General features: G+C 42.1%; 1 pseudogene; it reads right to left on the bottom strand.

The window, feature by feature from the left end:
• Positions 1-6610: 6610 nt before the first annotated feature.
• LOC132651023 (vomeronasal type-2 receptor 116-like) lies at positions 6611-7116 on the bottom strand (annotated as a pseudogene).
• Positions 7117-7389: the final 273 nt, after the last annotated feature.

Here is a 7389-nt window from a genome sequence, read left to right as displayed (position 1 = left end):
CTTGCCCTTGCCCCATGGGTCTTCTGTAGTTTCTCCTGCCATCTTTGACTTCTTTTGTTTTCAACCCATTAAGAATTTCTTGTAATGGAGATTTAAATATTGAAATAAAATCAAGATTTAAATCTTTCTTCCATCCGCCATTTTTTCTACTAACTCTACTGTGTGCCTTCCTTGTGAAAGGAACCCTGCAAACTGCCAGCAGTCATGACTCTGATGTTTGGTTTATTATTATTATTATTATTATTATTATTATTATTATTTTGGATTTTTTAGACAGCATTTCTCTGTGTAGCCCTGGCTGTCTTGGACTTGCTCTGTAGGCCAGGCTGGCCTCAAACTCACAGACATCTTCTTGCCTCTACCTCTCCAGGGCTGGGCTTAACGTTCTATGCAACCATGCTTGGCAGCATGTTCTTATAGCCTGATTAAAGTCATACTATGTAACTTAGAACATGTCTAGACATGTGAGTGTGATGAGATGGCAGGGGGTGCAAGCCCTTGTTTTTGGAGACAGGGTTTCTCTGTGTGGTCTTGCATGTCCTGGACTTGCTTTACAAACCTGGATGACCTGGAACTGACACCTGCCTCTGCTTGCCCCACTGATGGTCACAGGTGTGTGACACCACACCTGGTTTCTTGTTATAATCATTAAAATGATTTATAATCTCTGTGTATGTGTCTGCCTTCCTGAGGCCAGCCCTGTTTTGACTATGAGAGTCGGCACTCACTAACAGAAAGGAGTCAAGTCCACCTACACTAAGCACAAGGTACTCTACTCTCAACCGATGAGTCAGTGAGGGTGTGGGCCCTATAGCTTGTAATAAAAAGATCCTCATGTGTTCTGCAATGGATTCAACTCCTGGTGGTCTTTTGTGGTCTTGTGAACTGGACACAACAGAGGAAGTCCCATGAAGAATTTATACTATAAGAACAGCCATAAATTCTCTCAGTTATACCTTACAAAAGTGGGTTATGGCAGAGCATAGAAAACTCAGCTATGGGCCTCCAGTGCCATCAGGTGAAATTCTTAACACTGGGTCTGGGAGAAATTTGAGTTACAGTTGGCACAACCGTACAGGTATTCCTCAGTCCTAGTAGAGTAGGTCCACCAAAGAGGCTGGCAAAGAATGGCCAATAAGGGCTAAAGATGGCCCAACACAAATCGTTATTAGGCTGTGGACATGCCAATGTCGCCACATCACTGCAGAGGAAGCAGCAGCACCAGATAATCAAGAGATGGCTTAAAATTTTGGGATTGCCCTCAACAATTGACCAAGGCTTAATACTCCATGAAATCACTGGAACCCACAGCAATGATAGCAGAGACCCACAGAGCTATGCCAAAACCATGACCAGAGGACACTAAAAGGCACTGCAGATCATTTGTTTGGATAAAGGGCTTTATCTCACAGACACACACTTTCGTATTTCATAATAAGGAAATTGTTAGGCTCCAGTTTTCCAGGAATCATTAAAATGATTACTGTGTATATTGTTATTAATAAAAAGAGCAAAGAAAAATATAAGGGATACATGTGGGTAGAGATACAGATGTTCGTTCACATGGAAATACCATAAAAGCATGAAAACAGAAGCCATAATGTACACAAAGGAACAGTATGTGTATATACATATATATATATATATATATATATATATATATATATATATATACATATATACACATATACACATACACATATACATATACACACACACACACACATATATATATATACACACACACACATATATAAAGCATTGACACCCAACAGATATATTTATTTTTTCTGTTGCCATCTGTTGTTGCTCATGGGACCTATATGTTAGTCTGGTTTGTTGCCCCAATGATACCCCCTTGGAGAAAACTAAGTTTTTCATTTATTATTATTATTAAGGAGGTAGTGAGTGTTCTTTTTGGAGGGAGGGAAACTTTAGGATTCATGTTGTAGTTCTTTTTATTATGGAAGATTTGTTTATTATTTGTACAGTATTCTGTCTCCATGTCAGAGGAGGTTGCCTGGTCTCACTATAGATGATTATGAGCTGCCACGTGGGTGCTGGGAATCAAACCCAAAACCTTTGGAAGAACAGCTGGTGCTCTTAAGCTCTGTGCCATCTCTCTAGCTCCCTTATTTTTTATTTTTATTTATTCATTTTACATCCCTGTCATAGACCCCTTTCTCTTCTCCTCCCAGGCCTACCCTCCCTGTTTCCCCTGTCACGACTCACCTGACTCCTCAGAGACCGGGATCCCCTGACCCTTTGTCCGCCCAACCATGCTAGCATATCAAGTCACATCAGGACTGAGAGCATTCTTTTTCCCTGTGGTCTGGCGAGGTAGCCCTGAAAGGGGAAAGTGATAGAAAAGATAGATTGTAGGTCAGGGTGCAGTCTTATGTGTGTTGGTCCTGAAGTGTCTACATGGCATTGTTACCCTCCTGTCCTTCATCCCCTCTGGCACTTACACTCTGCACACAGAGTACCTTGAGACCTTAGGGGTGAGAGTTTGCTGGAGACATCTCATTTAGGGTGGAATGGTCCAAGGCTTCTCTCTCTCTGCATGTCAACTGGATGTGGGTGTCTTTATTTGTTCCCATCTGCTGCAGGAGGAAGTTTCCAATGATGTCCAAGCAAGGCATGGATCTGTGACTATGGCTGTTCTCCTTTAGAGTCACTGTAGCATTTAGATTTCTCTTATATTCCTGGCTTGTGTAGACTCAGGCTCCTGAGTACCCAAGCAGTATTGGATCAAGGTTCCTTCTCATAGAGTGGGCCTCCTGAAACCCAACCATATATTAGTTGGTCACTTCCATGATGTTTGCGCCACAAGCGCACCAGCAAATCTTGTAGGCATGTCACCATTGGAGAGCGAAGGCTGTATGGCTGGGTTGGTGTGTACCTTTCTCTTCTGATGACATGCAGCTTATGTTCCAGTATCATGAACAGTAGTCTATAGGGGGTGAAGGTTCCAGATAGGCACCAGCTGGGAGTTGTCCTCAGCAACAGAATCTTACCATCAGGTTGGGGAGAGCCCAAAAGGGTGGACACAAGTTAGGTGGTCCCAGGCACTGCTTTGATCTAGCACAAAGTCCTCCCGAGTTCCGACCTCACAGGACTCGAGGAGGAGGCCAGCTCTCGAGACACTCCTTGCTCTGTTCTTAGTAAATGGAAATAAATACATAGTATTAAATTAAGTACATCATCTATATAAAGCTCCTTATTAAGTGACACTTGCTTGCCACGAGAGGGCACCACGTCCCTTGAGAGATGACCCTTTGGTCGGTGGGGATGGATCCAGGCACCTAGGGAAGAGAGAGGGAATCTCTGCTTCAGAGAGCCACCTGGCTGTTGGGATGACAGGCATGAGACACTGAGTCCAGCGTTTTTTTTTCTTCTTTATTTTTTTAGATTCATTCATTCATTCATTCTCCAGCATTATACCTGTGCACTATAAGAAGGCACCAGATCTCATTATAGATGGTTGTGGGCCACCATGTGGTTGCTAGGAATTAAACTCAGGACCTTTGGAAGAGCAACCAGTGCTGTTAACCTTTGAGCCATCTTTCCAGCCTCCAGCGTTCTTTTTTTTTAATTTTTAAAACAGATTTATTATCTCTGTGACTGCATTTTTGCCTTCCCAAGACCAGCCCTGCTTTGACTGGGAGAGTCAAAATGACTGAAAAAAGGGGGCAGAGACCCCAGAATCCCTTCTCCAGGGACCAGGGACCAGCTGGACTAGGTCAGATCGGGAGGATTCAAAGGGCACGTTTTTCCTTCACACAAATGACTTCCAGCAGCTGGGCCCGTTTATTGCCAGAAGCAAATGGGCAGGGCAATCATATCAGGAATCCCTAATCCCTGGAAGCTCTGCATCCTGAAGACAGGGAGTGGCAAAGGATGGGAACATTTACAAGACAGCAGAGACCTTGGGAAACTCTTTGTGTACTGTGGGGACAGAAAAGGGCCTCCGGGGATACTTCTGGTTCCCTGTATGTTTTTAGGGTTGATTGTTTGGTGTTGAATAACTAACTGATTTTAGGCTCTTTTCTCACACTCTCAGCTTTTATTACTTCCCTACAGATTTTTGCATAGGATTAAGGACAATGGTTTCTTCCTGGACCACTTTTGCATGCCTATTGGCGTTTTCCATTTTTTGGTTCATGTTTATGCAGTTATATTGGTAAGCCTTTTTTTTTTTTTTTATATATCACCATTATTTTTTTTTTGTCTTTTTTTTTCAATGCACTTTATTCAGGAACCTTGAACAATCATCTGACCCTGGGGAAAGCCAGCCCACAGCTTAAATAGCCTCTGGGTAGCCAACCCAGGCATGCCACATGGGCAATGCAGATAGGTCCACAAACATGGAAGCAAGCCAGATCCTCAGCCTTAGCCAAATGTGGAATTGTTCGTGACAGAGAGCACTCACCATCAGGAAGGTGGAAGGCGGAAACCAGCTCCATCTTTAAGGCATAGCATTCCGCAGCTCTCTACAGTTCCCCCTTTTTGTTTTAGACGCATCAGGCAAGAGTAGAGGTCTGATCTCTGATATTAAAATAAATTGGGACTTTGTACTGATGTTCATTTAGGTGTCATCCACCCAAAGAGCATCAGACCCGTCCGATACCTTTTTCTCAGAGGCGGGACCTGGGTGGCCATTGTCACAGTAAATTCTACCAGAGTGGATGCAGGACTAGCCACAGAATTATCATCATGGATTGCTGCAGCCATGAATCATCTGAAGGAATGGGCGGTCATGGGAGCGTTAGCAGGCCTTCTGGTGTTGGTCTCCTTGGTTTGCCTGTGGTATATATGCAAGATTAGAGTCTCACAACAGTGTGATGCAGCCATGATCATTCAGGCCTTTACAGCCATTGAAGCAGGACATTCTCCCCAAGCATGGTTGGATACCATAAAAAGCTAAAATGTTACGCTCAGGATGCGAGGCTAAGCACTGCACTCAGGGTCAGCCGCTTTGGACCCAGAGAAGAGCATGTCTGGTTGCATGCGGGTTGGTAAGCCTTTTTTTTTTCTTTATTTTTTTATATTGGTTCGTCTTATGGGTGTAGCTTTTAGTATTATTAGAAGACACATTACCTGATTGGCCTGCTCTTTGATCACCTCCCTCTGGGGGGGGAGCAGCCTTACCAGGCCACAGTAGAGGACAATACAGCCACTTTTGATGTGAACTGACAGACTAAGATCAGAAAGAAGAGGAGAACCTCCCCTATTAGTGGACTTGGGGAGTGGCATGCAAGCAGAGGGAAGAGGGAGGGTGGGATTGGGATGGGAGGAGGGAGGGGCTTATGGGGGGATGCAGAATGAATAAAGTGTAATTGATGAAAAATTTAAAAAAAAAAGAAGACACATTACCAGAACATACTCTGATCCTCTGCCTTATATAATTTTTTTCATCACCTATTCTGCATGATCTCTGAGCCTTAGATCTGGAAATTTTTTGGAGATATTTCAGATGTGAGTGTTCTGCAGAATTCTGCCTTGTGATTGGTTGTGCTTTTCAGTCATGATTGCTGTCGCAAAGAAAAGCTTCTTCTGACAGTGGTGAACTATACTTATCTGTGTGCATTATTAAAAATATTTAGGTTGTAACATGTAACATATTCATGCATGAACTTACATGTAGTGTAGGGATTTTATGTAGATAAATTCCCAGTATGATTGCTTAAAACCATTTCACAAATATTTACTGTTATTTGTTCCACTTCCTTCTTTCATATTTATCCACCTTGATAATTAGGGGACCTTCCCCACATTATCCCAATCAGATCAATTGTACCTGCCATTTTATTGCTTGCCCAACATTTTTTCTTGTTTCTACAGTTATTCCATGGTGATACTCACATCTGAAACTTGGGATCTAGATGCCCCAGTGTAGAGAATGAGATATATTTGTCTTCTTGATATGGGTTACCTAAATTATAATTTTTCTACTTACAACTAATTATGTGTATGATATTTATCATGTTAAACATATTTATGATTTTCCATTTCCTACCTATTGTGAACACAATAGCAATGAAGGTGACTGAGCAAGTATTTCTAGAGTGGGGTGCTGAGTTACTTTTATGTATGTCTAGGAAAGGAGAGCAGGGCCAGGTAGTAGATTTATTTTTTTTTTCTTTTAGAAAATTCTCTACTCTGATTTTTGGAATGGCTGAACTGTTTAAAAGACCCTCCCCCTTTCCAGAGATCTATTTTCATGCCTGTTCTATAGAAGAATCTCAAATACCACCAAAAGCCCTGTTATACTCCCAAAAATAAGAAATAAAACAAGTATTTAGTTCATGCACTGTTTATCTAAATTACTATCATGTAATTACATTTTGAATATTGTCCACAAATTAATAAGTAACATGAATATCTTACTAAAATTATTTCATCAGCAGCTTCTATTCTGAAATAGAATGTCTATGATTGTGAGACAAAGTGAGGAGATCTTATTTTTGTTTAAATATACATTTCAGAGAAAGGTTACTTAAAAGTATGTAAATAATTTAATTTTAGTATACTAATGGGTTTTATTAGAAAACTAATACATCAAAAGGATCAATTTTTATTTGCTATTTTCTGTTTTAATACATCTCAAAGAGTTCTTATCAGGTCTCAAGAGTATAATGTAGCACTTAGGGGAAAAGATGCATCCCAGAAGTCCTGCACTGGGGGCCAAAATGGAGAAGACTTCCACAGCCACCATGGCTTTCCCTTGGTGCTCTGGTAGACAGGGATGAAGGTGACCCAGACACTGCAGAACACCAGCATGCTGAATGTCAGGAACTTGGCCTCATTGAATGTGTCAGGCAGGTTCCTCACCAGAAAAGCCACAGTGAAACTGCCTAGGGCCAGGGACCCAAAGTAGGCCAGCACACAGTAGAAAGCAGTTACTGAGCCCTTGTTGCATAAAATGATGACTTGAGCATTTTCAGAGTGTGCATCTGTGTCAATATAGGGAGGTGAGGTTCCCAGCCAGACTCCACAGAGAATAAGTTGGATCAGGACACAGATGGGAATGACAGCATTATAGACACCCGAGACAAAGAATCTTCTCATTGTTCTCCCTGGTTTCATGACTCTAAAGGCCAGAATTACAGTTATAGTTTTTGCCAAAACAGTGGAAATAGCCAAGGTAAACACAAGTGCAAATGTTATTTGTTGCAGTATGCAGGAGGTTGTGTTTGGACGGCCAATGAAGAAAAAAGAGCAGAGGAAACAGAGGAGGATGGAGATGAGCAGGATGTAGCTGAGAGTCCGGTTATTGGCCTTAACAATGGCTGATTCTCGGTGTTTAAGAAAGATCCCCCAAACTGCAGTTGTGCTGACAGAGAAGCACAGAGCTGTGCAGGCCATAGCCATGCCCAGAGTATCTTC

The sequence above is a fragment of the Meriones unguiculatus genome (assembly GCF_030254825.1).
Source record: "Meriones unguiculatus strain TT.TT164.6M chromosome 13 unlocalized genomic scaffold, Bangor_MerUng_6.1 Chr13_unordered_Scaffold_39, whole genome shotgun sequence".
In the NCBI taxonomy this organism is placed as follows: domain Eukaryota; kingdom Metazoa; phylum Chordata; class Mammalia; order Rodentia; family Muridae; genus Meriones; species Meriones unguiculatus.
Note: the sequence above shows the minus strand (reverse complement) of the source record. Positions and strands in the feature narration are given on the sequence as shown.